The sequence below is a fragment of the Carassius carassius genome, chromosome 28 (assembly GCF_963082965.1).
Source record: "Carassius carassius chromosome 28, fCarCar2.1, whole genome shotgun sequence".
NCBI lineage: Eukaryota > Metazoa > Chordata > Actinopteri > Cypriniformes > Cyprinidae > Carassius > Carassius carassius.
The window spans coordinates 18,684,799-18,711,067 of NC_081782.1; the positions used below are offsets into that span (position 1 = coordinate 18,684,799).

Consider the following 26,269-nt stretch of genomic DNA (forward strand, 5'->3'; position numbering starts at 1 on the left):
GTCTGCGGTTTGAGGCAATTTTAAATTTGTGGGTTTGAGTCAAAACAGATTGGTGACTTCTGGCCTTTCGTTTATCATTAAATTGCACGCTTATGCCCTCGGGCAACAGAAAGTTGTGACAAATCTCATAAGCTGACCAGCCCGTGGACCTTTGTCCTCACCGCTGAATGTTTTGAACAACTTACTCACCATCTGAGTGCTCTGCTTGGTGCCGTGGCTTAGTTGGTTAAAGCGTCTCTCTTGTAAACAGGAGATCCTGGGTTCAAATCCCAGCGGTGCCTTCAGTATCCCTTGTGTGCCTCAAGCATGTGCTTTTCTGAGATCGGACTGCAAACAGTGATAGCAAAGGCAGCAGGCAATTCCATTTCCAAATCAGATCCTGATAATGCTGATGCTCTTTTGAACAGGTCAACAGTTGCTGACAGGCTCTGTGGCACAATAGATAGCAAACTGGACTTCTAGACTGCCAGATGAGGGCATTCAAAGGTTAACTAATGGCACTTGGCCAACAATCCCAGAGGCTAGCTGGCCACCCCGAATCAGTTGTCAAAAAAAAAACATTTTCGGCTGTGCAGAGCCTGGCCGTTGGCCTCTTATCTGGATGCTTTAATCCTCTAAGTGCCGCTCCCTGGGAGAGTGTGTGCAGGTTGGCGCCGTGGCTTAGTTGGTTAAAGCTTGTGTCATTAATAGGACATACTGAATTTAAATCCCAGCACTGTCTTTGCTGGTAATCAAACACCACCTTGGGTTGTGTGGTTTTGCTTTGCGCAATCAGGCGGTACAGAGGAGCGTCAGAACAGCATTGCGATTTCATTTGTCAACCACCCCTCAGCTGCTGCCGAAGAATTCTGACCCAAGTCAAAGATACAGCAAGGTGCCGTGGCTTAGCTGGTCAAAGCGCTTGTCTTGTAAACAGGAGATCCTGGGTTCGATTCCCAGTGGTGCCTTTTAACAGGTGGCACTGCTCTGTGGGTTCTCTCTTGGAAAGGAAGCCCTTACAGATCCTCCACTTTCCCAACCACATACCAATTGCAGAGAGACCCACATATCTTGTCCTTCCCCCTCCCCAAATGCCTGAACTCAATTCAACGGACTGGCACAAGCCAGGAAAAAAAAGCTCCACACATGGCTCTGTGGTGCAATAGATAGCGCATTAGACTTCTACACTGCCAGATGAGGCCATTCAAAGGTTGTGGGTTCGAGTCCCACCAGAGTTGTTACTTTTGGCATTCTGTTATTGGCGCTTGGCCAACAAACACATATTCTCTCTGGCCACCCCTCCAGAGTTATCCCAGCGGTGCCTTTGCTGGTGATCAAGTGCCGCCTTGGGCTGTGAGGTTTTGCTCTCTGTAAAACGGGGGTGCAGAGGAGTGCTAGAGCAGCATGCAATTTAATTTGCGAACCACCCCTCAGATGCTGCCGAAGAATGCTGCCCAGAGTCATCTCAGCAATGCAGCATGGCTCAGCTGGTCAAAGAGCTTGCCTTGCAAACACGTGATCCTTGGTTTAGGACTGCTTCAAGCCTGGAAGGAGCTACTGCATGTGGCGCAGAGTGTAGCCCATTGGACTATTTGTCTGCGGTTTGACGCCATATGAAGTTTGTGGGTTTGAGTCAAAACAGATTGGTGACTTCTGGCCTTTCGTTTATCATTAAATTGCACGCTTATGCCCTCGGGCAACAGAAAGTTGTGAAAAATCTCATAAGCTGACCAGCCCGTGGACCTTTGTCCTCACTGCTGGATATTTTAATAAACTTCCTCACTATCAGAGTGCTCTGCTTGGCGCCGTGGCTTAGTTGGTTAAAGCGTCTGTCTCGTAAACAGGAGATACTGTATTCAAATCCCAGCGGTGCCTTTAGCATCCCTTATGTGCCTCAAGCATGTGCTTTTCTGAGATCGGACTGCAAACAGGGATAGCAAAGGCAGCAGGCAATTCAGTTTCCAAATCAGATCCTGATAATGCTGATGCTCTTTTGAACAGGTCAACAGTTGCTGACAGTCTCTGTGGCACAAAAGATAGCAAACTGGACTTTTAGACTGCCAGATGAGGGCATTCAAAGGTTAACTAATGGCACTTGGCCAACAATCCCAGAGGCTAGCTGGCCACCCCGAATCAGTTGTCAAAAAAAACATTTTGGGCTGTGCAGAGCCTGGCCGTTGGCCTCTTATCTGGATGCTTTAATCCTCTAAGTGCCGCTCCCTGGGAGAGTGTGTGCAGGTTGGCGCCGTGGCTTAGTTTGTTAAAGCTTGTGTCGTAAATAGGACATACTGAATTTAAATCCCAGCACTGTCTTTGCTGGTAATCAAACACCACCTTGGGTTGTGTGGTTTTGCTTTGCGCAATCAGGCGGTACAGAGGAGCGTCAGAGCAGCATGCGATTTCGTTTGTCAACCACCCCTCAGCTGCTGCCGAAGAATTCTGACCCAAGACAACAATACAGCAAGGTGCCGTGGCTTAGCTGGTCAAAGCGCTTGTCTTGTAAACAGGAGATCCTGGATTCGATTCCCAGCGGTGCCTTTTAACGGGTGGCTCTGCTCTGTGGGTTCTTTTTTGGAAAGGAAGCCCTTACAGATCCTCCACTTTTCCAACCACATACCAATTGCAGAGAGACCCACACATCTTGTCCTTCCCGCTCCCCAAATGCCTGAACTCAATTCAACGGACTGGCACAAGCCAGGAAACAAAAGCTCCACACGTGGCTCTGTGGCGCAATGGATAGCGCATTGGACTTCTAGACTGCCAGATGAGGCCATTCAAAGGTTGTGGGTTCGAGTCCCACCAGAGTCGTTACTTTTGGCATTCTGTTAATGGCGCTTGGCCAACAGACATATATTCTCTCTGGCCACCACTCCAGAGTTATAAAACTCTAAGTCTCACTTTCTTACTGGTTACATGCAAGTTGGTGCTGTGGCTTAGTTGGTTAAAGCGCCTGTCTAGTAAACAGGAGATCCTGGGTTCGAATCCTAGCGGTGCCTTTGCTGGTGATCAATTGCCGCCTTGGGCTGTGAGGTTTTGCTCTCTGTAAAAAGGGGGTGCAGAGGAGTGATAGAGCAGCATGCAATTTAATTTGCGAGCCACCCCTCAGATGCTGCCGAAGAATGCTGCCCAGAGTCATCTCAGCAATGCAGCATGGCTCAGCTGGTCAAAGAGCTTGCCTTGCATACACGTGATCCTTGGTTTAGGACTGCTGCAAGCCTGGAAGGAGCTACTGCATGTGGCGCAGAGTGTAGCGCAATGGACTATTAGTCTGCAGTTTGACGCCATATGAAGTTTGTGGGTTTGAGTCAAAACAGATTGGTGACTTCTGGCCTTTCGTTTATCATTAAATTGCACGCTTATGCCCTCGGGCAACAGAAAGTTGTGAAAAATCTCATAAGCTGACCAGCCCGTGGACCTTTGTCCTCACTGCTGGATATTTTGATAAACTTACTCACCATCTGAGTGCTCTGCTTGGCGCCGTGGCTTAGTTGGTTAAAGTGTCTGTCTCGTAAACAGGAGATACTGTATTCAAATCCCAGCGGTGCCTTTAGCATCCCTTATGTGCCTCAAGCATGTGCTTTTCTGAGATCGGACTGCAAACAGGGATAGCAAAGGCAGCAGGCAATTCAGTTTCCAAATCAGATCCTGATAATGCTGATGCTCTTTTGAACAGGTCAACAGTTGCTGACAGTCTCTGTGGCACAAAAGATAGCAAACTGGACTTTTAGACTGCCAGATGAGGGCATTCAAAGGTTAACTAATGGCACTTGGCCAACAATCCCAGAGGCTAGCTGGCCACCCCGAATCAGTTGTCAATAAAAACATTTTGGGCTGTGCAGAGCCTGGCCGTTGGCCTCTTATCTGGATGCTTTAATCCTCTAAGTGCCGCTCCCTGGGAGAGTGTGTGCAGGTTGGCGCCGTGGCTTAGTTTGTTAAAGCTTGTGTCGTAAATAGGACATACTGAATTTAAATCCCAGCACTGTCTTTGCTGGTAATCAAACACCACCTTGGGTTGTGTGGTTTTGCTTTGCGCAATCAGGCGGTACAGAGGAGCGTCAGAGCAGCATGCGATTTTGTTTGTCAACCACCCCTCAGCTGCTGCCGAAGAATTCTGACCCAAGACAACAATACAGCAAGGTGCCGTGGCTTAGCTGGTCAAAGCGCTTGTCTTGTAAACAGGAGATCCTGGATTCGATTCCCAGCGGTGCCTTTTAACGGGTGGCTCTGCTCTGTGGGTTCTTTTTTGGAAAGGAAGCCCTTACAGATCCTCCACTTTTCCAACCACATACCAATTGCAGAGAGACCCACACATCTTGTCCTTCCCGCTCCCCAAATGCCTGAACTCAATTCAACGGACTGGCACAAGCCAGGAAACTAAAGCTCCACACGTGGCTCTGTGGCGCAATGGATAGCGCATTGGACTTCTAGACTGCCAGATGAGGCCATTCAAAGGTTGTGGGTTCGAGTCCAACCAGAGTCGTTACTTTTGGCATTCTGTTAATGGCGCTTGGCCAACAGACATATATTCTCTCTGGCCACCACTCCAGAGTTATAAAACTCTAAGTCTCACTTTCTTACTGGTTACATGCAAGTTGGTGCTGTGGCTTAGTTGGTTAAAGCGCCTGTCTAGTAAACAGGAGATCCTGGGTTCGAATCCCAGCGGTGCCTTTGCTGGTGATCAATTGCCGCCTTGGGCTGTGAGGTTTTGCTCTCTGTAAAAAGGGGGTGCAGAGGAGTGATAGAGCAGCATGCAATTTAATTTGCGAGCCACCCCTCAGATGCTGCCGAAGAATGCTGCCCAGAGTCATCTCAGCAATGCAGCATGGCTCAGCTGGTCAAAGAGCTTGCCTTGCATACACGTGATCCTTGGTTTAGGACTGCTGCAAGCCTGGAAGGAGCTACTGCATGTGGCGCAGAGTGTAGCGCAATGGACTATTAGTCTGCAGTTTGACGCCATATGAAGTTTGTGGGTTTGAGTCAAAACAGATTGGTGACTTCTGGCCTTTCGTTTATCATTAAATTGCACGCTTATGCCCTCGGGCAACAGAAAGTTGTGAAAAATCTCATAAGCTGACCAGCCCGTGGACCTTTGTCCTCACTGCTGGATATTTTGATAAACTTACTCACCATCTGAGTGCTCTGCTTGGTGCTGTGGCTTAGTTGGTTAAAGCGTCTGTCTCGTAAACAGGAGATCCTGGGTTCAAATCCCAGCGGTGCCTTCAGTATCCCTTGTGTGCCTCAAGCATGTGCTTTTCTGAGATCGGACTGCAAACAGGGATAGCAACGGCAGCAGGCAATTCCATTTCCAAATCAGATCCTGATAATGCTGATGCTCTTTTGAACAGGTCAACAGTTGCTGACAGGCTCTGTGGCACAATAGATAGCAAACTGGACTTCTAGACTGCCAGATGAGGGCATTCAAAGGTTAACTAATGGCACTTGGCCAACAATCCCAGAGGCTAGCTGGCCACCCCGAATCAGTTGTCAAAAAAAACATTTTGGGCTGTGCAAAGCCTGGCCGTTGGCCTCTTATCTGGATGCTTTAATCCTCTAAGTGCGGCTCCCTGGGAGAGTGTGTGCAGGTTGGCGCCGTGGCTTAGTTGGTTAAAGCTTGTGTTGTAAATAGGACATACTGAATTCCAATCCCAGCACTGTCTTTGCTGGTAATCAAACACCACCTAGGGTTGTGTGGTTTTGCTTTGCGCAATCAGGCGGTACAGAGGAGCGTCAGAGCAGCATGCGATTTCATTTGTCAACCACCCCTCAGCTGCTGCCGAAGAATTCTGACCCAAGTCAACAATACAGCAAGGCGCAGTGGCTTAGCTGGTCAAAGCGCTTGTCTTGTAAACAGGAGATCCTGGGTTCAATTCCCAGTGGTGCCTTTTAACAGGTGGCTCTGTTCTTTCTTGGAAAGGAAGCCCTTACAGATCCTCCACTTTTCCAACCACATACCAATTGCAGAGAGACCCACATATCTTGCCCTTCCCGCTCCCCAAATGCCTGAACTCAATTCAAGAGACTGGCACAAGCCAGGAAACAAAAGCTCCACACGTGGCACAATGGATAGCGCATTGGACTTCTAGACTGCCAGATGAGGCCATTCAAAGGTTGTGGGTTCGAGTCCCACCAGAGTCGTTACTTTTGGCATTCTGTTAATGGCGTTTGGCCAACAAACACATATTCTCTCTGGCCACCCCTCCAGAGTTATAAAACTCTAAGTCTCACTTTCTTACTGGGTACATGCAAGTTGGTGCTGTGGCTTAGCTGGTCAAAGCGCTTGTCTTGTAAACAGGAGATCCTGGGTTCGATTCCCAGCGGTGCCTTTTAACAGGTGGCACTGCTCTGTGGGTTCTCTCTTGGAAAGGAAGCCCTTACAGATCCTCCACTTTTCCAACCACATACCAATTGCAGAGAGACCCACATATCTTGTCCTTCCCCCTCCCCAAATGCCTGAACTCAATTCAACGGACTGGCACAAGCCAGGAAAAAAAAGCTCCACACATGGCTCTGTGGTGCAATGGATAGCGCATTAGACTTCTACATTGCCAGATGAGGCCATTCAAAGGTTGTGGGTTCGAGTCCCACCAGAGTTGTTACTTTTGGCATTCTGTTATTGGCGCTTGGCCAACAAACACATATTCTCTCTGGCCACCCCTCCAGAGTTATGAAACTCTAAGTCTCACTTTCTTACTGGGTACATGCAAGTTGGTGCTGTGGCTTAGTTGGTTAAAGCGCCTGTCTAGTAAACAGGAGATCCTGGGTTTGAATCCCAGCGGTGCCTTTGCTGGTGATCAAGTGCTGCCTTGGGCTGTGAGGTTTTGCGCTCTGTAAAAAGGGGGTGCAGAGGAGTGCTAGAGCAGCATGCAATTTAATTTGCTAAACACCCCTCAGATGCTGCCGAAGAATGCTGCCCAGAGTCATCTCAGCAATGCAGCATGGCTCAGCTGGTCAAAGAGCTTGCCTTGCAAACACGTGATCCTTGGTTTAGGACTGCTGCAAGCCTGGAAGGAGCTAATGCATGTGGCGCAGAGTGTAGCGCATTGGGCTGTTAATCTGCGGTTTGACGCCATATGAAGTTTGTGGGTTTGAGTCAAAACAGACTGGGGACTTCTGGCCTTTTGTTTATCATTAAATTGCACGCTTATGCCCTCGGGCAACAGAAAGTTGTGAAAAATCTCATAAGCTGACCAGCCCGTGGACCTTTGTCCTCACTGCTGGATATTTTGATAAACTTACTCACCATCTGAGTGCTCTGCTTGGTGCTGTGGCTTAGTTGGTTAAAGCGTCTGTTTCGTAAACGGGTGATCCTGGATTCAAATACCAGCGGTACCTTCAGTATCCCTTGTGTGCCTCAAGCATGTGCTTTTCTGAGATCGGACTGCAAACAGGGATAGCAAAGGCAGCAGGCAATTCCATTTCCAAATCATATCCTGATAATGCTGATGCTCTTTTGAACAGGTCAACAGTTGCTGACAGGCTCTGTGGCACAATAGATAGCAAACTGGACTTCTAGACTGCCAGATGAGGGCATTCAAAGGTTAATTAATGGCACTTGGCCAACAATCCCAGAGGCTAGCTGGCCACCCCAAATCAGTTGTCAAAAAAAACATTTTGGGCTGTGCAGAGCCTGGCCGTTGGTCTCTTATCTGGATGCTTTAATCCTCTAAGTGCCGCTCCCTGGGAGAGTGTGTGCAGGTTGGCGCCGTGGCTTAGTTGGTTAAGGCTTGTGTCGTAAATAGGACATACTGAATTTAAATCCCAGCACTGTCTTTGCTGGTAATCAAACACCACCTTGGGTTGTGTGGTTTTGCTTTGCGCAATCAGGCGGTACAGAGGACCGTCAGAGCAGCATTGCGATTTCATTTGTCAACCACCCCTCAGCTGCTGCCGAAGAATTCTGACCCAAGTGAAAGATACAGCAAGGCGCTGTGGCTTAGCTGGTCAAAGCGCTTGTCTTGTAAACAGGAGATCCTGGGTTCGATTCCCAGCGGTGCCTTTTAACAGGTGGCTCTGCTCTGTGGGTTCTCTCTTGGAAAGGAAGCCCTTACAGATCCTCCACTTTTCCAACCACATACCAATTGCAGAGAGACCCACATATCTTGTCCTTCCCGCTCCCGAAATGCCTGAACTCAATTCAACGGACTGGCACAAGCCAGGAAAAAAAAGCTCCACACATGGCTCTGTGGCGCAATGGATAGCGCATTAGACTTCTAGACTGCCAGATGAGGCCATTCAAAGGTTGTGGGTTCGATTCCCACCAGAATTGTTACTTTTGGCATTCTGTTATTGGCGCTTGGCCAACAAACACATATTCTCTCTGGCCACCCCTCCAGAGTTATGAAACTCTAAGTCTCACTTTCTTACTGGGTACATGCAAGTTGGTGCTGTGGCTTAGTTGGTTAAAGTGCCTGTCTAGTAAACAGGAGATCCTGGGTTCGAATCCCAGCGGTGCCTTTGCTGGTGATCAAGTGCCGCCTTGGGCTGTGAGGTTTTGCTCTCTGCAAAAAGTGGGTGCAGAGGAGTGCTAGAGCAGCATGCAATTTAATTTGCGAACCACCCCTCAGATGCTGCCGAAGAATGCTGCCCAGAGTCATCTCAGCAATGCAGCATGGCTCAGCTGGTCAAAGAGCTTGCTTTGCAAACACGTGATCCTTGGTTTAGGACTGCTGCAAGCCTGGAAGGAGCTACTGCATGTGGCGCAGAGGTTAGTGCATTGGACTATTAGTCTGCGGTTTGACGCCATATGAAGTTTGTGGGTTTGAGTCAAAACAGATTGGGGACTTCTGGCCTTTTGTTTATCATTAAATTGCACGCTTATGCCCTCGGGCAACAGAAAGTTGTGAAAAATCTCATAAGCTGACCAGCCCGTGGACCTTTGTCCTCACTGCTGGATATTTTGATAAACTTACTCACCATCTGAGTGCTCTGCTTGGTGCTGTGGCTTAGTTGGTTAAAGCGTCTGTTTCGTAAACGGGTGATCCTGGATTCTAAAATACCAGCGGTGCCTTCAGTATCCCTTGTGTGCCTCAAGCATGTGCTTTTCTGAGATCGGACTGCAAACAGGGATAGCAAAGGCAGCAGGCAATTCCATTTCCAAATCAGATCCTGATAATGCTGATGCTCTTTTGAACAGGTCAACAGTTGCTGACAGGCTCTGTGGCACAATAGATAGCAAACTGGACTTCTAGACTGCCAGATGAGGGCATTCAAAGGTTAATTAATGGCACTTGGCCAACAATCCCAGAGGCTAGCTGGCCACCCCAAATCAGTTGTCAAAAAAAACATTTTGGGCTGTGCAGAGCCTGGCCGTTGGTCTCTTATCTGGATGCTTTAATCCTCTAAGTGCCGCTCCCTGGGAGAAAGTGTGCAGGTTGGCGCCGTGGCTTAGTTGGTTAAAGCTTGTGTCGTAAATAGGACATACTGAATTTAAATCCCAGCACTGTCTTTGCTGGTAATCAAACACCACCTTGGGTTGTGTGGTTTTGCTTTGCGCAATCAGGCGGTACAGAGGAGTGTCAGAGCAGCATGCGATTTCATTTGTCAACCACCCCTCAGCTGCTGCCGAAGAATTCTGACTCAAGTCAACAACGCAGCAAGGCACCGTGGCTTAGCTGGTCAAAGCGCTTGTCTTGTAAATAGGAGATCCTGGGTTCGATTCCCAGCAGTGCCTTTTAACAGGTGGCTCTGTGGGTTCTTTCTTGGAAAGGAAGCCCTTACAGATCCTCCACTTTTCCAACCACATACCAATTACAGAGAGACCCACATATCTTGTCCTTCCCGCTCCCGAAATGCCTGAACTCAATTCAACGGACTGGCACAAGCCAGGAAAAAAAAGCTTTATGTGGCGCAATGGATAGCGCATTGGACTTCTAGACTCCCAGATGAGGCCATTCAAAGGTTGTGGGTTCGAGTCCCACCAGAGTCGTTACTTTTGACATTCTATTAATGGCGCTTGACAAACAAACACATATGCTCTCTGGCCACCCCTCCAGTTATAAAACTCTAAGTCTCACTTTCTTATTGGGTACATGCAAGTTGGTGCTGTGGCTTAGTTGGTTAAAGCGCCTGTCTAGTAAACAGGAGATCCTGGGTTCGAGTCCCAGCGGTGCCTTTGCTGGTGATCAAGTGCCACCTTGGGCTGTGAGGTTTTGCTCTCTGTAAAAAGGGGGTGCAGAAGAGTGCTAGAGCAGCATGCAATTTAATTTGCGAACCACCACTCAGATGCTGCCGAAGAATGTTGCCCAGAGTCATCTCAGCAATGCAGCATGGCTCAGCTGGTCAAAGAGCTTGCCTTGCAAACACGTGATCCTTGGTTTAGGACTGCTGCAAGCCTGGAAGGAGCTACTGCATGTGGCGCAGAGTGTAGTGCATTGGACTATTTGTCTGCGCTTTGACGCCATATGAAAGTTTGTGGGTTTGAGTCAAAACAGATTGGTGACTTCTGGCCTTTCGTTTATCATTAAAATGCACGCTTATGCCCTCGGGCAACAGAAAGTTGTGAAAAATATCATAAGCTGACCAGCCCGTGGACCTTTGTCCTCACTGCTGGATATTTTGATAAACTTACTCACCATCTGAGTGCTCTGCTTGGTGCTGTGGCTTATTTGGTTAAAGCGTCTGTCTCGTAAACAGGAGATCCTGGGTTCAAATCCCAGCGGTACCTTCAGCATCCCTTGTGTTCCTCAAGCATGTGCTTTTCTGAGATCGGACTGCAAACAGGCATAGCAAAGGCAGCAGGCATTTCCATTTCCAAATCAGATCCTGATAATGCATATGCTCTTTTGAACAGGTCAACAGTTGCTGACAGGCTCTGTGGCACAATAGATAGCAAACTGGACTTCTAGACTGCCAGATGAGGGCATTCAAAGATTAACTAATGGCACTTGGCCAACAATCCCAGAGGCTAGCTGGCCACCCCGAATCAGTTGTCAAAAAAAACATTTTGGGCTGTGCAGAGCCTGGCCGTTGGCCTCTTATCTGGATGCTTTAATCCTCTAAGTGCCTCTCCCTGGGAGAGTGTGTGCAGGTTGGAGCCATGGCTTAGTCGGTTAAAGCTTGTGTCGTAAATAGGACATACTGAATTTAAATCCCAGCACTGTCTTTGCTGGTAATCAAACACCACCTTGGGTTGTGTGGTTTTGCTTTGCGCAATCAGGCGGTACAGAGGAGTGTCAGAGCAGCATGCGATTTCATTTGTCAACCTGCCGAAGAATTCTGACGCAAGTCAACAATACAGCAAGGCGCCGTGGCTTAGCTGGTCAAAGCGCTTGTCTTGTAAACAGGAGATCCTGGGTTCGATTCCCAGCGGTGCCTTTTAACAGGTGGCTCTGCTCTGTGGGTTCTTTCTTGGAAAGGAAGCCCTTACAGATCCTCCACTTTTCCAACCACATACCAATTGCAGAGAGACCCACATATCTTGTCCTTCCCGCTCCCCAAATGCCTGAACTCAATTCAACGGACTGGCACAAGCCAGGAAAAAGAAGCTCCACACATGGCTCTGTGGCGCAATGGATAGCGCATTGGACTTCTAGACTGCCAGATGAGGCCATTCAAAGGTTGTGGGTTCGAGTCCCACCAGAGTCATTAAATTGCACGCTTATGCCCTCGGGCAACAGAAAGTTGTGAAAAATCTCATAAGCTGACCAGCCTGTGGACCTTTGTCCTCACTGCTGGATATTTTGATAAACTTACTCACTATCTGAGTGCTCTGCTTGGTGCTGTGGCTTAGTTGGTTAAAGCGTCTGTTTCGTAAACGGGTGATCCTGGATTCAAATCCCAGCGGTGCCTTCAGTATCCCTTGTGTGCCTCAAGCATGTGCTTTTCTGAGATCGGACTGCAAACAGGGATAGCAAAGGCAGCAGGCAATTCCATTTCCAAATCAGATCCTGATAATGCTGATGCTCTTTTGAACAGGTCAACAGTTGCTGACAGGCTCTGTGGCACAATAGATAGCAAACTGGACTTCTAGACTGCAAGATGAGGGCATTCAAAGGTTAACTAATGGCACTTGGCCAACAATCCCAGAGGCTAGCTGGCCACCCCAAATCAGTTGTCAAAAAAAAAACATTTTGGGCTGTGCAGAGCCTGGCCGTTGACCTCTTATCTGGATGCTTTAATCCTCTAAGTGCCTCTCCCTGGGAGAGTGTGTGCAGGTTGGCGCCGTGGCTTAGTTGGTTAAAGCTTGTGTCGTAAATAGGACATACTGAATTCAAATCCCAGCACTGTCTTTGCTGGTAATCAAACACCACCTTGGGTTGTGTGGTTTTGCTTTGCGCAATCAGGCGGTACAGAGGAGTGTCAGAGCAGCATGCGATTTCATTTGTCAACCACCCCTCATCTGCTGCTGAAGAATTCTGACTCAAGTCAACAACGCAGCAAGGCGCCGTGGCTTAGCTGGTCAAAGCGCTTGTCTTGTAAACAGGAGATCCTGGGTTCGATTCCCAGCGGTTCCTTTTAACAGGTGGCTCTGCTCTGTGGGTTCTTTCTTGGTAAGGAAGCCCTTACAGATCCTCCACTTTTCCAACCACATACCAATTGCAGAGAGATCCACATATCTTGTCCTTCCCGCTCCCCAAATGCCTGAACTCAATTCAACGGACTGGCACAAGCCAGGAAAAAAAAGCTCCACACATGGCTCTGTGGCACAATGGATAGCGCATTGGACTTCTAGACTGCCAGATGAGGCCATTCAAAGGTTGTGGGTTCGAGTCCCACCAGAGTCGTTACTTTTGGCATTCTGTTAATGGCGCTTGACAAACAAACACATATGCTCTCTGGCCACCCCTCCAGTTATAAAATTCTAAGTCTCACTTTCTTACTGGGTACATGCAAGTTGGTGCTGTGGCTTAGTTGGTTAAAGCGCCTGTCTAGTAAACAGGAGATCCTGGGTTCGAATCCCAGCGGTGCCTTTGCTGGTGATCAAGTGCTGCCTTGGGCTGTGAGGTTTTGCTCTCTGCAAAAAGTGGGTGCAGAGGAGTGCTAGAGCAGCATGCAATTTAATTTGCGAACCACCCCTCAGATGCTGCCGAAGAATGCTGCCCAGAGTCATCTCAGCAATGCAGCATGGCTCAGCTGGTCAAAGAGCTTGCCTTGCAAACACGTGATCCTTGGTTTAGGACTGCTGCAAGCCTGGAAGGAACTACTGCATGTGGCGCAGATGTTAGTGCATTGGACTATTAGTCTGTGGTTTGACGCCATATGAAGTTTGTGGGTTTGAGTCAAAACAGATTGGTGACTTCTGGCCTTTTGTTTATCATTAAATTGCACGCTTATGCCCTCGGGCAACAGAAAGTTGTGAAAAATCTCATAAGCTGACCAGCCCGTGGACCTTTGTCCTCACTGCTGGATATTTTGATAAACTTACTCACCATCTGAGTGCTCTGCTTGGTGCTGTGGCTTAGTTGGTTAAAGCATCTGTTTCGTAAACGGGTGATCCTGGATTCAAATACCAGCGGTGCCTTCAGTATCCCTTGTGTGCCTCAAGCATGTGCTTTTCTGAGATCGGACTGCAAACAGGGATAGCAAAGGCAGCAGGCAATTCCATTTCCAAATCAGATCCTGATAATGCTGATGCTCTTTTGAACAGGTCAACAGTTGCTGACAGGCTCTGTGGCACAATAGATAGCAAACTGGACTTCTAGACTGCCAGATGAGGGCATTCAAAGGTTAATTAATGGCACTTGGCCAACAATCCCAGAGGCTAGCTAGCCACCCCAAATCAGTTGTCAAAAAAAACATTTTGGGCTGTGCAGAGCCTGGCCGTTGGTCTCTTATCTGGATGCTTTAATCCTCTAAGTGCCGCTCCCTGGGAGAGTGTGTGCAGGTTGGCGCCGTGGCTTAGTTGGTTAAAGCTTGTGTCGTAAATAGGACATACTGAATTTAAATCCCAGCACTGTCTTTGCTGGTAATCAAACACCACCTTGGGTTGTGTGGTTTTGCTTTGCGCAATCAGGCGGTACAGAGGACCGTCAGAGCAGCATTGCGATTTCATTTGTCAACCACCCCTCAGCTGCTGCCGAAGAATTCTGACCCAAGTCAAAGATACAGCAAGGCGCCGTGGCTTAGCTGGTCAAAGCGCTTGTCTTGTAAACAGGAGATCCTGGGTTCGATTCCCAGCGGTGCCTTTTAACAGGTGGCTCTGCTCTGTGGGTTCTCTCTTGGAAAGGAAGCCCTTACAGATCCTCCACTTTTCCAACCACATACCAATTGCAGAGAGACCCACATATCTTGTCCTTCCCGCTCCCGAAATGCCTGAACTCAATTCAACGGACTGGCACAAGCCAGGAAACAAAAGCTCCACACATGGCTCTGTGGCGCAATGGATAGCGCATTAGACTTCTAGACTGCCAGATGAGGCCATTCAAAGGTTGTGGGTTCGAGTCCCACCAGAATTGTTACTTTTGCCATTCTGTTATTGGCGCTTGGCCAACAAACACATATTCTCTCTGGCCACCCCTCCAGAGTTATGAAACTCTAAGTCTCACTTTCTTACTGGGTACATGCAAGTTGGTGCTGTGGCTTAGTTGGTTAAAGCGCCTGTCTAGTAAACAGGAGATCCTGAGTTTGAATCCCAGCGGTGCCTTTCCTGGTGATCAAGTGCCGCCTTGGGCTGTGATGTTTTGCTCTCTGTAAAAAGGGGGTGCAGAGGAGTGCTAGAGCAGCATGCAATTTAATTTGCTAAACACCCCTCAGATGCTGCCGAAGAATGCTGCCCAGAGTCATCTCAGCAATGCAGCATGGCTCAGCTGGTCAAAGAGCTTGCCTTGCAAACACGTGATCCTTGGTTTAGGACTGCTGCAAGCCTGGAAGGAGCTACTGCATGTGGCGCAGAGTGTAGCGCATTGGACTATTTGTCTGCGGTTTGACGCCATATGAAGTTTGTGGGTTTGAGTCAAAACAGATTGGTGACTTCTGGCCTTTCGTTTATCATTAAAATGCACGCTTATGCCCTCGGGCAACAGAAAGTTGTGAAAAATATCATAAGCTGACCAGCCCGTGGACCTTTGTCCTCACTGCTGGATATTTTGATAAACTTACTCACCATCTGAGTGCTCTGCTTGGTGCTGTGGCTTATTTGGTTAAAGCGTCTGTCTCGTAAACAGGAGATCCTGGGTTCAAATCCCAGCGGTACCTTCAGCATCCCTTGTGTTCCTCAAGCATGTGCTTTTCTGAGATCGGACTGCAAACAGGCATAGCAACGGCAGCAGGCAATTCCATTTCCAAATCAGATCCTGATAATGCATATGCTCTTTTGAACAGGTCAACAGTTGCTGGCAGGCTCTGTGGCACAATAGATAGCAAACTGGACTTCTAGACTGCCAGATGAGGGCATTCAAAGGTTAACTAATGGCACTTGGCCAACAATCCCAGAGGCTAGCTGGCCACCCCGAATCAGTTGTCAAAAAAAACATTTTGGGCTGTGCAGAGCCTGGCCGTTGGCCTCTTATCTGGATGCTTTAATCCTCTAAGTGCCTCTCCCTGGGAGAGTGTGTGCAGGTTGGAGCCATGGCTTAGTCGGTTAAAGCTTGTGTCGTAATTAGGACATACTGAATTTAAATCCCAGCACTGTCTTTATTGGTAATCAAACACCACCTTGGGTTGTGTGGTTTGCTTTGCGCAATCAGGCGGTACAGAGGAGCATCAGAGCAGCATGCGATTTCGTTTGTCAACCACCCCTCAGCTGCTGCCGAAGAATTCTGACCCAAGTCAACAATACAGCAAGGCGCCGTGGCTTAGCTGGTCAAAGCGCTTGTCTTGTAAACAGGAGATCCTGGGTTCGATTCCCAGCGGTGCCTTTTAACAGGTGGCTCTGCTCTGTGGGTTATTTCTTGGAAAGGAAGCCCTTACAGATCCTCCACTTTTCCAACCACATACCAATTGCAGAGAGACCCACATATCTTGTCCTTCCCGCTCCCCAAATACCTGAACTCAATTCAACGGACTGGAACAAGCCAGGAAAAGAAAGCTCCACACATGGCTCTGTGGCGCAATGGATAGCGCATTGGACTTCTAGACTACCAGATGAGGCCATTCAAAGGTTGTGGGTTCGAGTCCCACCAGAGTCGTCACTTTTGGCATTCTTTTAATGGCGCTTGGCCAACAAACACATATGCTCTCTGGCCACCCTTCCAGAGTTATGAAACAAGTAATATACAAGTTGGTGCTGTGGCTTAGTTGGTTAAAGCGCCTGTGTTACGTTCCACGTGGGTTTTGTTTTCATTTAGTCTAGAGACTAGCGACACGCTAGTGTGCTTTGCACGTGTGAATGATTGGTGCTCATTATCTTCTCTCTGTGTTTTTAGTCTTCATTCTGCTGTGATTGGCCTAGCAGTACGTCACTCATCATTCCCTCATTAGGGGGGGCGTCTGGGAACCAATCAGAGTTTGCCAGATGACTTCAAAAGAACGACCTGTTCATTCATGCTCGCTCTCTCTCTCGCAGCGTGTTGAGCGCTCTGTATGAGGCTCTGCTCACCTTCACCATTCGAATCACGGCTCGCTTGTTTTTTTTTAAAACTAAGAACTATGTGAATCCAGTACTCGATAAGTTAGTGAGAGATGTATGTGTCGCTCTGTTCCTCTGTTCTTTGGAACTTGACTTGTTTACTTTTGAGATAGCAAAACTGAGAACTGTGTGTTCAAGTTCAACACCACGAGGTTGCCTATAAGCTGCTCTTTTGGTAAGAGAATGTCAGGTTAGTATGCCGCGGTATACATAACGCCCGTAGTGGTAACTTGTTAGACACACTAGGTTAGGAGTGAGCGCCACTCCCTGTATGTTTTGTTATTTAGCTAGTTTATTTAAGTGCCCGCATGCACTGAAGATCTCGGTTTTCTTTTCACATTTTTCTTTGTTTAGGTTTAGGATTAGCATAAGGATTGTTTTGTTATACTCTGTTCTTTTCTTTGGCGCCACTTTATGTTCTCTTACTAACAATTTATTTTAAACTATTTTCTACTCTTGAGGCTGTACATAGCGCACTACATTTAACATTCACGAACTGGATCTAGTGGCTTCGGCTTTTTGTAATAAATTCCAGTTTTAATTCATCAAATCGAGTGTGTCATGTGTTTATTCCATCCTACTCAGACATCAGCAGTGGTTTCAAAATAAGTGTTGCGAAATACCTTCTAGACATTAAAAGTTCGTAACATTTAATGGGGGCTCGTCTGGGATCGAAATATTGATATTAATATTCATATTTTTTTTCCCAAGTTATTATTTGGAATATTTACTGCTGGTGTGAGTGGTGGAATGACAATGACAGAACTTTTCGTTAGAGTGGATGTTCGTGATGTAGCCTAGTGAGCGGATGGGCTGGTTGAGTATATTAGTGATTTGATAGGAATAATATGGCTGACTTTGACTTGGATACTTTTGTTAGCGCAACCACAGAAGAACAACTTAGTAAATGCAGGAAAGAGGATCTGGTACTGATCGCTGCTCACTATAAACTTGCTGTCTCGAAGCAACTGCGTAAACTAGAGGTTAGGTCTGCTGTATCTCAGGGGTTGGTGGAATTAGGTGTTCTAAAATTGTCCGCAGGTGTCGGTGAAGGTATCTCCGATTCTGACGGTCGCCCTGGTGAGGAGGAGCGGAGCGAAACGGCTGAGGTAGAGGACTCTGAAGCCAAGGCTGTTTTGCCGCCTTCCGATCCTTTTTCTCCTGGCTCCGATGAGTCTGAAGGAGGTGATGCGCGAATGAAAGTTTGTTTAACGCGAGTGCAAATGGAGGCACTCGAACGGGCGGAAAGCCGTCGAATTGAGGCAGATCTGAAATACCGACTTGAAATCCGCAGGCTCGAAATCGAGGCGGAGACACAGATTAAGCTGCGTGAACTTGAGCTGAGTGCAGCTAATAGGACACCTATTCCGGTTACACAACCCTCGCAGACTGATGATGCTGGCACGGCGGGGACCACTTTTGAGGTCAGTAGACACATTTCACTAGTACCACAGTTCCGAGAAACAGAAGTTGATTCTTACTTTAGTGTATTTGAGCGGATTGCATCTACGCTCCATTGGCCTAAAGAGGTTTGGCCTCTACTATTACAGTGCAAGTTAACCGGTAAAGCTCAAGATGTTTGTGCTACACTTTCCTTAGAGGATAGCTTGAATTATGAGCTAGTGAAAGTTGCGATATTACGCGCATATGAACTTGTACCAGAAGCCTACCGACAGCGTTTTAGAAGTCACAAAAAACACTTCAGCCAGACTTTTGTTGAATTTGCAAGGGAGAAAGGAATTTTGTTTGATAAGTGGTGCACATCTAGCAAAGTAAATGATTTTAAAGACATGCGAGAACTTATTCTTTTAGAAGAATTTAAGAATTGTATTCCTGAGCGTGTTGTCATTTACTTGAATGAACAAAAAGTCACGTCTTTATCTCAAGCCTCTGTCTTGGCAGATGAGTTTTCCTTGACGCATAAAAAAGTGTTTACTTCAGTACGTTCTGAGAAGACTGCTGTCCAAGTGAGTTCGAGTAGTCCGTCTCGACCCAAACCAGTTCCTTTTAAATCCAAGGAGGATCGAGAATGTTTTTATTGTCACAAACCTGGCCATTTAATCGCTGATTGTATTGTGCTGAAACAAAACCAGTCGAGTTCTGCACCTAAGAGTGCTGGTTTTGTGAAACGGATTGATTCTAAAAAGATCGAGTGTAATGACAAGCCTGATTCCAGTTATGCACCTTTTCTGATGGAAGGGTTAATTTCCGTTACGGGAAATCCTGAGGAACGAATTCGAGTTCAGATGCTCCGTGATACAGGGGCTATGCAGTCCTTTATTAGTGGAGATGTACTGCCGTTCTCTGAACAAACCTTCTGTGGCAGTAATGTCCTAGTGCAGGGCATAGAGATGGGTCTCGTTCAGGTTCCGTTACATCGAATTCACTTAGAATCAGAACTGTGCACGGGCTTTGTGAAAGTAGCTGTTCGTGAACGCCTACCTGTGAGTGGGGTACAAGTTATCTTAGGCAATGATTTAGCCGGTGGGAGAATTATGCCTTTGTTGGAAGTCTTTGACAATCCAGTTGAACCCATACAGCCTGATGAATTATCACAGTCATAACCTGAAACCTTTTCAACTTGTGTAGTTACGTGGGCTCAAGCTCGTAAAATAGATGCTGATGATTTAGCTGCATCTTTTATTGCACCTGTTTTTATTGATGATGTTTTGCCTGAGGAGAGTAAAACTGTTGAAAATGTGCTTGTTCAAGATATTCCGTGTGAAAAAATGCATGTGACGCGTGAGAGAATTATTGTTGCTCAAGAGCAGGATAAAAGTCTTCAGAAATGTTTTGCTGCTGCTGTTTCCCCAGAGAAAGCTCGAGAGAGGAAAGCTGCATATTTTGTTGAGAACGGGTTACTGATGCGCAAGTGGTGTTCAGAGATAGCAGATGATACTGAGTGGAGTACTGTGTATCAGATCGTGATTCCTTCATGTTACCGACAACAAATTTTGTCGTTAGTTCACGATCATGATCTGGCAGGACATTTAGGGTTTAAGAAAACTTATCACCGAGTTTTAACGCACTTCTTTTGGCCCAGAATAAAAGCTGATGTCACACAATTTTGTCGCACATGTCACGTTTGTCAGATTACCGGCAAACCGAACCAAGTAATCCGGTGTGCTCCTCTCATTCCTATCCCGGTGGTTGGAGAACCATTCGAGCATGTCATTGTTGATTGTGTCGGTCCATTACCTAAATCTAAGACTGGTAATCAATTTTTATTGACCGTGATGTGTACTGCGACCCGGTTTCCTGAGGCGATTCCCTTGAGAAAGATTACGGCACCTGTCGTAACTAGAGCACTCGTTAAATTTTTTTCTACGTTTGGTTTACCAAAAATTGTGCAGACAGATCAAGGCACTAACTTTTTGTCAAAAAATTTTACTCAAGTGTTGTCCAGTTTAAATGTGTCACATAGGATCGCCAGTGCCTATCACGCTGAAAGCCAGGGGGCACTCGAACGTTTCCACCAAACGTTAAAGTCAATGCTTCGAAAATACTGTATGCAAACAGGTAAAGAGTGGGAAGAAGGTGTACCATTACTTTTATTTGCGATTAGGGAAGCAGTTCAGGAAAGTCTCGGATTCAGTCCTGCTGAATTAGTATTCGGTCACACTGTTAGAGGTCCTTTGAAAATGCTCAAAGAGAACCTGCTGTCTGTTGAGTCTAGCCCGAAAATGAACGTGCTGGATTATGTGAGTAAATTCCGTGAGCGTTTGCATCAAGCTTGTTCTGTGGCCAGAGAGTCACTTGAAGTGGCACAGGGAAAAATGAAACATTACTACGATCGTAAATCTGTACAGCGTACCTTTAATGAGGGCGATTCGGTGTTGGTTCTGCTACCTATGATAGGGTCTGCTTTATCAGCACGATTTTCTGGACCATACGAGGTCGTTAGAAAACTTAGTACTACCGATTACGTGATCAGAACTCCAGATAGGAGAAGGAAGACTCGTGTGTGTCACGTGAATATGTTAAAGCCGTTTCACAAAAGAGAAGCTGTCCAGAATGTTTCACCTACAGAGATCACTGTTCCAGCGTCATCTCCTGTGTCATCTCCTGTGCTCGCTTGTGCTGCTGCTGAGATCATCGATCCAGAGGATGATGGAATAGTTTTACGTCATACTAATCAACAATGTGCTCGACTCCAGAATTCTGAGGTATTATCTGATCTTCCATCTCATGTATCTCATCTATCGGAACGACAAGGATGTGATATTATGCAGTTGATTAACAGTTTCCCTGCTTTGTTTAATGATGTACCTTCTCGCACTACAGTTCTGGAGCACGACATCAATGTGGGTGATGCTGCTCCGATTAAACAGCACGCGTACCGTGTAAATGCAGCGAAACGAGATGTAACGCGAAGTGAGGTGGAGTATCTATTAGAGCATAGTCTCGCTCAGTTCAGTAAGAGTCCCTGGAGTTCGCCCTGCTTATTAGTGCCGAAGAGTGATGGTACCGCGCGATTCTGCACTGACTATCGGAAAATAAATGCTGTGACTGTTCCCGATTGTTACCCTTTGCCGCGCATGGAAGATTGCGTCGACAATCTCGGTTCAGCGCGTTATGTCAGTAAGTTAGACCTGTTAAAAGGTTACTGGCAAGTTCCTCTTACAAGTCGCACTTCTGACATTTCAGCCTTTGTCACCCCTGATAGTTTTCTCCAATACTCCGTAATGGCTTTCGGCATGCGTAACGCACCGGCCAACTTTCAGCGACTCATTAATCTTGTGTTGTCTGGAGTACCTAAGTGCAATGCGTACTTAGATGATTTAGTAGTTTATTCGACCGACTGGGAAGAACATGTTTCGTCATTGCACACAGTTTTTGAACGTCTTGAGAAAGCTTCACTGACTTTAAATTTAGCCAAATGCGAGTTTGGACAGGCCACTATCACGTATCTTGGGAAGGAAGTTGGTCAAGGTGAAGTGCGCCCTTTAGAAGCTAAGGTTACGGCTATAGCCGAGTTCCCTGTTCCAACCACCCGACGAGAGCTCCGTCGATTCTTAGGGATGGCTGGCTATTATCGTGGCTTTTGCCAGAATTTTTCAACTGTTGCACATCCGTTGACTTCGCTTCTTAGTCCATCCCGTACGTTTCGATGGTCAGAAGATTGTCAGTATGCTTTTAGTACGATCAAGGATCTTCTGTGTAATGCACCTGTTTTAGCCGCACCGAAATTTGACTCTGCTTTTAAACTCGACGTAGATGCGAGTTCTGTTGGCGCTGGAGCCGTTTTGATTCAGACCGGTGAGGATGAGATCGATCACCCGGTCTGTTATTTTTCGTGGAAATTTAACAAACATCAGTTAAATTATTCGACGATCGAAAAAGAAGCATTAGCACTGTTAATGGCTCTCCAGTATTTCGATGTATATGTCGGCTCGAGTAATTTTCCTGTTACTGTGTTCACTGATCACAACCCGTTAGTATTTCTGTCACGCATGTATAATCAGAATCAGCGCTTGATGCGCTGGACTCTGATTGTACAAGGTTATAATTTAGTGATTAAGCATAAGAAGGGTGTCGAGAATGTGATCGCTGACGCACTATCAAGGGTTGCCTATTGTGGTATTTGAGCGGAAGTATTTGAACAACTATATGTTTATTTAAGCCCATATAGTTGATTCTTAAGGGGGGAGGTGTTACGTTCCACATGGGTTTTGTTTTCATTTAGTCTAGAGACTAGCGACACGCTAGTGTGCTTTGCACGTGTGAATGATTGGTGCTCATTATCTTCTCTCTGTGTTTTTAGTCTTCACTCTGCTGTGATTGGCCTAGCAGTACGTCACTCATCATTCCCTCATTAGGGGCGGCGTCTGGGAACCAATCAGAGTTTGCCAGATGACTTCAAAAGAACGACCTGTTCATTCATGCTCGCTCTCTCTCTCGCAGCGTGTTGAGCGCTCTGTATGAGGCTCTGCTCACCTTCACCATTCGGATCACGGCTCGCTTGTTTTTTTTTAAAACTAAGAAATATGTGAATCCTGTACTCGATAAGTTAGTGAGAGATGTATGTGTCGCTCTGTTCCTCTGTTCTTTGGAACTTGACTTGTTTACTTTTGAGATAGCAAAACTGAGAACTGTGTGTTCAAGTTCAACACCACAAGGTTGCCTATAAGCTGCTCTTTTGGTAAGAGAATGTCAGGTTAGTATGCCGCGGTATACATAACGCCCGTAGTGGTAACTTGTTAGACACACTAGGTTAGGAGTGAGCGCCACTCCCTGTATGTTTTGTTATTTAGCTAGTTTATTTAAGTGCCCGCATGCACTGAAGATCTCGGTTTTCTTTTCACATTTTTCTTTGTTTAGGTTTAGGATTAGCATAAGGATTGTTTTGTTATACTCTGTTCTTTTCTTTGGCGCCACTTTATGTTCTCTTACTAACAATTTATTTTAAACTATTTTCTACTCTTGAGGCTGTACATAGCGCACTACATTTAACATTCACGAACTGGATCTAGTGGCTTCGGCTTTTTGTAATAAATTCCAGTTTTAATTCATCAAATCGAGTGTGTCATGTGTTTATTCCATCCTACTCAGACATCAGCAGTGGTTTCAAAATAAGTGTTGCGAAATACCTTCTAGACATTAAAAGTTCGTAACAGCCTGTCTAGTAAACAGGAGATCCTGGGTTCAAATCCCGGCCGTGCCTTTGCTGGTGATCAAGTGCCGCCTTGGGCTGTGAGGTTTTGATCTCTGTAAAAAGGGGGTGCAGAGGAGTGCTAGAGCAGCATGCAATTTAATTTGCGAACCACCCCTGAGATGCTGCCGAAGAATGCTGCCCAGAGTCATCTCAGCAATGCAGCATGGCTCAGCTGGTCAAAGAGCTTGCCTTGAAAACACGTGTTCCTTGGTTTAGGACTGCTGCAAGCCTGGAAGGAGCTACTGCATGTGGAGCAGAGTGTAGCGCATTGGACTATTTGTCTGCGGTTTGACGCCATATGAAGTGTGTGGGTTTGAGTCAAAACAGATTGGTGACTTCTGGCCTTTCGTTTATCATTAAAATGCACGCTTATGCCCTCGGGCAACAGAAAGTTGTGAAAAATATCATAAGCTGACCAGCCCGTGGACCTTTGTCCTCACTGCTGGATATTTTGATAAACTTACTCACCATCTGAGTGCTCTGCTTGGTGCTGTGGCTTATTTGGTTAAAGCGTCTGTCTCGTAAACAGGAGATCCTGGGTTCAAATCCCAGCGGTACCTTCAGCATCCCTTGTGTGCCTCAAGCATGTGCTTTTCTGAGATCGGACTGCAAACAGGCATAGCAAAGGCAGCAGGCAATTCCATTTCCAAATCAGATCCTGATAATGCTGATGCTCTTTTGAACAGGTCAACAGTTGCTGACAGGCTCTGTGGCACAATAGATAGCAAACTGGACTTCTAGACTGCAAGATGAGGGCATTCAAAGGTTAACTAATGGCACTTGGCCAACAATCCCAGAGGCTAGCTGGCCACCCCGAATCAGTTGTCAAAAAAAAAACATTTTGGGCTGTGCAAAGCCTGGCCGTTGGCCTCTTATCTGGATGCTTTAATCCTCTAAGTGCGGCTCCCTGGGAGAGTGTGTGCAGGTTGGCGCCGTGGCTTAGTTGGTTAAAGCTTGTGTCGTAAATAGGACATACTGAATTCAAATCCCAGCACTGTCTTTGCTGGTAATCAAACACCACCTTGGGTTGTGTGGTTTTGCTTTGCGCAATCAGGCGGTATAGAGGAGCGTCAGAGCAGCATGCGATTTCATTTGTCAACCACCCCTCAGCTGCTGCCGAAGAATTCTGACCCAAGTCAACAATACAGCAAGGCGCCGTGGCTTAGCTGGTCAAAGCGCTTGTCTTGTAAACAGGAGATCCTGGGTTCGATTTCCAGCGGTGCCTTTTAACAGGTGGCTCTGCTCTGTGGGTTCTTTCTTTTGGAAAGGAAGCCCTTACAGATCCTCCACTTTTCCAACCACATACCAATTGCAGAGAGACCCACATATCTTGGCCTTCCCGCTCCCCAAATGCCTGAACTCAATTCAACAGACTGGCACAAGCCAGGAAACAAAAGCTCCACACGTGGCACAATGGATAGCGCATTGGACTTCTAGACTGCCAGATGAGGCCATTCAAAGGTTGTGGGTTCGAGTCCCACCAGAGTCGTTACTTTTGGCATTCTTTTAATGGCGCTTGGCCAACAAACACATATGCTCTCTGGCCACCCTTCCAGAGTTATGAAACAAGTAATATACAAGTTGGTGCTGTGGCTTAGTTGGTTAAAGCGCCTGTCTAGTAAACAGGAGATCCTGGGTTTGAATCCCGGCGGTGCCTTTGCTGGTGATCAAGTGCCGCCTTGGGCTGTGAGGTTTTGATCTCTGTAAAAAGGGGGTGCAGAGGAGTGCTAGAGCAGCATGCAATTTAATTTGCGAACCACCCCTCAGATGCTGCCGAAGAATGCTGCCCAGAGTCACCTCAGCAATGCAGCATGGCTCAGCTGGTCAAAGAGCTTGCCTTGCAAACACATGATCCTTGGTTTAGGACTGCTGCAAGCCTGGAAGGAGCTACTGCATGTGGAGCAGAGTGTAGCGCATTGGACTATTTGTCTGCGGTTTGACGCCATATGAAGTTTGTGGGTTTGAGTCAAAACAGATTGGTGACTTCTGGCCTTTCGTTTATCATTAAAATGCACGCTTATGCCCTCGGGCAACAGAAAGTTGTGAAAAATATCATAAGCTGACCAGCCCGTGGACCTTTGTCCTCACTGCTGGATATTTTGATAAACTTACTCACCATCTGAGTGCTCTGCTTGGTGCTGTGGCTTATTTGGTTAAAGCGTCTGTCTCGTAAACAGGAGATCCTGGGTTCAAATCCCAGCGGTACCTTCAGCATCCCTTGTGTGCCTCAAGCATGTGCTTTTCTGAGATCGGACTGCAAACAGGCATAGCAAAGGCAGCAGGCAATTCCATTTCCAAATCAGATCCTGATAATGCTGATGCTCTTTTGAACAGGTCAACAGTTGCTGACAGGCTCTGTGGCACAATAGATAGCAAACTGGACTTCTAGACTGCAAGATGAGGGCATTCAAAGGTTAACTAATGGCACTTGGCCAACAATCCCAGAGGCTAGCTGGCCACCCCGAATCAGTTGTCAAAAAAAAAACATTTTGGGCTGTGCAAAGCCTGGCCGTTGGCCTCTTATCTGGATGCTTTAATCCTCTAAGTGCGGCTCCCTGGGAGAGTGTGTGCAGGTTGGCGCCGTGGCTTAGTTGGTTAAAGCTTGTGTCGTAAATAGGACATACTGAATTCAAATCCCAGCACTGTCTTTGCTGGTAATCAAACACCACCTTGGGTTGTGTGGTTTTGCTTTGCGCAATCAGGCGGTATAGAGGAGCGTCAGAGCAGCATGCGATTTCATTTGTCAACCACCCCTCAGCTGCTGCCGAAGAATTCTGACCCAAGTCAACAATACAGCAAGGCGCCGTGGCTTAGCTGGTCAAAGCGCTTGTCTTGTAAACAGGAGATCCTGGGTTCGATTTCCAGCGGTGCCTTTTAACAGGTGGCTCTGCTCTGTGGGTTCTTTCTTTTGGAAAGGAAGCCCTTACAGATCCTCCACTTTTCCAACCACATACCAATTGCAGAGAGACCCACATATCTTGGCCTTCCCGCTCCCCAAATGCCTGAACTCAATTCAACAGACTGGCACAAGCCAGGAAACAAAAGCTCCACACGTGGCACAATGGATAGCGCATTGGACTTCTAGACTGCCAGATGAGGCCATTCAAAGGTTGTGGGTTCGAGTCCCACCA

General features: G+C 47.0%; 33 non-coding genes across 33 annotated transcripts; all 33 read left to right on the plus strand.

The window, feature by feature from the left end:
- Positions 1–207: 207 nt before the first annotated feature.
- Positions 208–281, plus strand: trnat-ugu (transfer RNA threonine (anticodon UGU)). The gene has a single exon. It is a non-coding gene; the product is annotated as a tRNA-Thr (tRNA).
- Positions 282–873: 592 nt separating this feature from the next.
- trnat-ugu (transfer RNA threonine (anticodon UGU)) lies at positions 874–947 on the plus strand. The gene has a single exon. It is a non-coding gene; the product is annotated as a tRNA-Thr (tRNA).
- Positions 948–2,443: 1,496 nt separating this feature from the next.
- trnat-ugu (transfer RNA threonine (anticodon UGU)) lies at positions 2,444–2,517 on the plus strand. Its single transcript has one exon. It is a non-coding gene; the product is annotated as a tRNA-Thr (tRNA).
- A 180-nt stretch (positions 2,518–2,697) lies between these two features.
- On the plus strand, positions 2,698–2,787 carry trnar-ucu (transfer RNA arginine (anticodon UCU)). The gene is given in 2 exon segments: positions 2,698–2,734; positions 2,752–2,787. It is a non-coding gene; the product is annotated as a tRNA-Arg (tRNA).
- Positions 2,788–2,901: 114 nt separating this feature from the next.
- trnat-agu (transfer RNA threonine (anticodon AGU)) lies at positions 2,902–2,975 on the plus strand. Its single transcript has one exon. It is a non-coding gene; the product is annotated as a tRNA-Thr (tRNA).
- Positions 2,976–4,115: 1,140 nt separating this feature from the next.
- On the plus strand, positions 4,116–4,189 carry trnat-ugu (transfer RNA threonine (anticodon UGU)). Its single transcript has one exon. It is a non-coding gene; the product is annotated as a tRNA-Thr (tRNA).
- Positions 4,190–4,369: 180 nt separating this feature from the next.
- On the plus strand, positions 4,370–4,459 carry trnar-ucu (transfer RNA arginine (anticodon UCU)). The gene is given in 2 exon segments: positions 4,370–4,406; positions 4,424–4,459. It is a non-coding gene; the product is annotated as a tRNA-Arg (tRNA).
- A 114-nt stretch (positions 4,460–4,573) lies between these two features.
- On the plus strand, positions 4,574–4,647 carry trnat-agu (transfer RNA threonine (anticodon AGU)). The gene has a single exon. It is a non-coding gene; the product is annotated as a tRNA-Thr (tRNA).
- Positions 4,648–5,124: 477 nt separating this feature from the next.
- trnat-cgu (transfer RNA threonine (anticodon CGU)) lies at positions 5,125–5,198 on the plus strand. The gene has a single exon. It is a non-coding gene; the product is annotated as a tRNA-Thr (tRNA).
- A 589-nt stretch (positions 5,199–5,787) lies between these two features.
- trnat-ugu (transfer RNA threonine (anticodon UGU)) lies at positions 5,788–5,861 on the plus strand. The gene has a single exon. It is a non-coding gene; the product is annotated as a tRNA-Thr (tRNA).
- Positions 5,862–6,228: 367 nt separating this feature from the next.
- Positions 6,229–6,302, plus strand: trnat-ugu (transfer RNA threonine (anticodon UGU)). Its single transcript has one exon. It is a non-coding gene; the product is annotated as a tRNA-Thr (tRNA).
- Positions 6,303–6,686: 384 nt separating this feature from the next.
- trnat-agu (transfer RNA threonine (anticodon AGU)) lies at positions 6,687–6,760 on the plus strand. The gene has a single exon. It is a non-coding gene; the product is annotated as a tRNA-Thr (tRNA).
- Positions 6,761–7,901: 1,141 nt separating this feature from the next.
- Positions 7,902–7,975, plus strand: trnat-ugu (transfer RNA threonine (anticodon UGU)). The gene has a single exon. It is a non-coding gene; the product is annotated as a tRNA-Thr (tRNA).
- A 384-nt stretch (positions 7,976–8,359) lies between these two features.
- trnat-agu (transfer RNA threonine (anticodon AGU)) lies at positions 8,360–8,433 on the plus strand. Its single transcript has one exon. It is a non-coding gene; the product is annotated as a tRNA-Thr (tRNA).
- Positions 8,434–9,575: 1,142 nt separating this feature from the next.
- On the plus strand, positions 9,576–9,649 carry trnat-ugu (transfer RNA threonine (anticodon UGU)). The gene has a single exon. It is a non-coding gene; the product is annotated as a tRNA-Thr (tRNA).
- Positions 9,650–10,016: 367 nt separating this feature from the next.
- On the plus strand, positions 10,017–10,090 carry trnat-agu (transfer RNA threonine (anticodon AGU)). Its single transcript has one exon. It is a non-coding gene; the product is annotated as a tRNA-Thr (tRNA).
- Positions 10,091–10,568: 478 nt separating this feature from the next.
- trnat-cgu (transfer RNA threonine (anticodon CGU)) lies at positions 10,569–10,642 on the plus strand. The gene has a single exon. It is a non-coding gene; the product is annotated as a tRNA-Thr (tRNA).
- A 576-nt stretch (positions 10,643–11,218) lies between these two features.
- Positions 11,219–11,292, plus strand: trnat-ugu (transfer RNA threonine (anticodon UGU)). Its single transcript has one exon. It is a non-coding gene; the product is annotated as a tRNA-Thr (tRNA).
- Positions 11,293–11,472: 180 nt separating this feature from the next.
- trnar-ucu (transfer RNA arginine (anticodon UCU)) lies at positions 11,473–11,562 on the plus strand. Its single transcript is given in 2 exon segments — positions 11,473–11,509; positions 11,527–11,562. It is a non-coding gene; the product is annotated as a tRNA-Arg (tRNA).
- A 130-nt stretch (positions 11,563–11,692) lies between these two features.
- trnat-cgu (transfer RNA threonine (anticodon CGU)) lies at positions 11,693–11,766 on the plus strand. Its single transcript has one exon. It is a non-coding gene; the product is annotated as a tRNA-Thr (tRNA).
- A 591-nt stretch (positions 11,767–12,357) lies between these two features.
- trnat-ugu (transfer RNA threonine (anticodon UGU)) lies at positions 12,358–12,431 on the plus strand. Its single transcript has one exon. It is a non-coding gene; the product is annotated as a tRNA-Thr (tRNA).
- A 180-nt stretch (positions 12,432–12,611) lies between these two features.
- trnar-ucu (transfer RNA arginine (anticodon UCU)) lies at positions 12,612–12,701 on the plus strand. Its single transcript is given in 2 exon segments — positions 12,612–12,648; positions 12,666–12,701. It is a non-coding gene; the product is annotated as a tRNA-Arg (tRNA).
- Positions 12,702–12,813: 112 nt separating this feature from the next.
- trnat-agu (transfer RNA threonine (anticodon AGU)) lies at positions 12,814–12,887 on the plus strand. Its single transcript has one exon. It is a non-coding gene; the product is annotated as a tRNA-Thr (tRNA).
- Positions 12,888–14,028: 1,141 nt separating this feature from the next.
- Positions 14,029–14,102, plus strand: trnat-ugu (transfer RNA threonine (anticodon UGU)). Its single transcript has one exon. It is a non-coding gene; the product is annotated as a tRNA-Thr (tRNA).
- A 384-nt stretch (positions 14,103–14,486) lies between these two features.
- trnat-agu (transfer RNA threonine (anticodon AGU)) lies at positions 14,487–14,560 on the plus strand. The gene has a single exon. It is a non-coding gene; the product is annotated as a tRNA-Thr (tRNA).
- Positions 14,561–15,037: 477 nt separating this feature from the next.
- On the plus strand, positions 15,038–15,111 carry trnat-cgu (transfer RNA threonine (anticodon CGU)). Its single transcript has one exon. It is a non-coding gene; the product is annotated as a tRNA-Thr (tRNA).
- A 588-nt stretch (positions 15,112–15,699) lies between these two features.
- On the plus strand, positions 15,700–15,773 carry trnat-ugu (transfer RNA threonine (anticodon UGU)). Its single transcript has one exon. It is a non-coding gene; the product is annotated as a tRNA-Thr (tRNA).
- A 180-nt stretch (positions 15,774–15,953) lies between these two features.
- Positions 15,954–16,043, plus strand: trnar-ucu (transfer RNA arginine (anticodon UCU)). The gene is given in 2 exon segments: positions 15,954–15,990; positions 16,008–16,043. It is a non-coding gene; the product is annotated as a tRNA-Arg (tRNA).
- A 7,581-nt stretch (positions 16,044–23,624) lies between these two features.
- On the plus strand, positions 23,625–23,698 carry trnat-cgu (transfer RNA threonine (anticodon CGU)). Its single transcript has one exon. It is a non-coding gene; the product is annotated as a tRNA-Thr (tRNA).
- A 591-nt stretch (positions 23,699–24,289) lies between these two features.
- Positions 24,290–24,363, plus strand: trnat-ugu (transfer RNA threonine (anticodon UGU)). The gene has a single exon. It is a non-coding gene; the product is annotated as a tRNA-Thr (tRNA).
- A 358-nt stretch (positions 24,364–24,721) lies between these two features.
- On the plus strand, positions 24,722–24,795 carry trnat-agu (transfer RNA threonine (anticodon AGU)). Its single transcript has one exon. It is a non-coding gene; the product is annotated as a tRNA-Thr (tRNA).
- Positions 24,796–25,272: 477 nt separating this feature from the next.
- On the plus strand, positions 25,273–25,346 carry trnat-cgu (transfer RNA threonine (anticodon CGU)). Its single transcript has one exon. It is a non-coding gene; the product is annotated as a tRNA-Thr (tRNA).
- A 591-nt stretch (positions 25,347–25,937) lies between these two features.
- Positions 25,938–26,011, plus strand: trnat-ugu (transfer RNA threonine (anticodon UGU)). Its single transcript has one exon. It is a non-coding gene; the product is annotated as a tRNA-Thr (tRNA).
- The last annotated feature ends 258 nt before the right edge of the window (positions 26,012–26,269 follow it).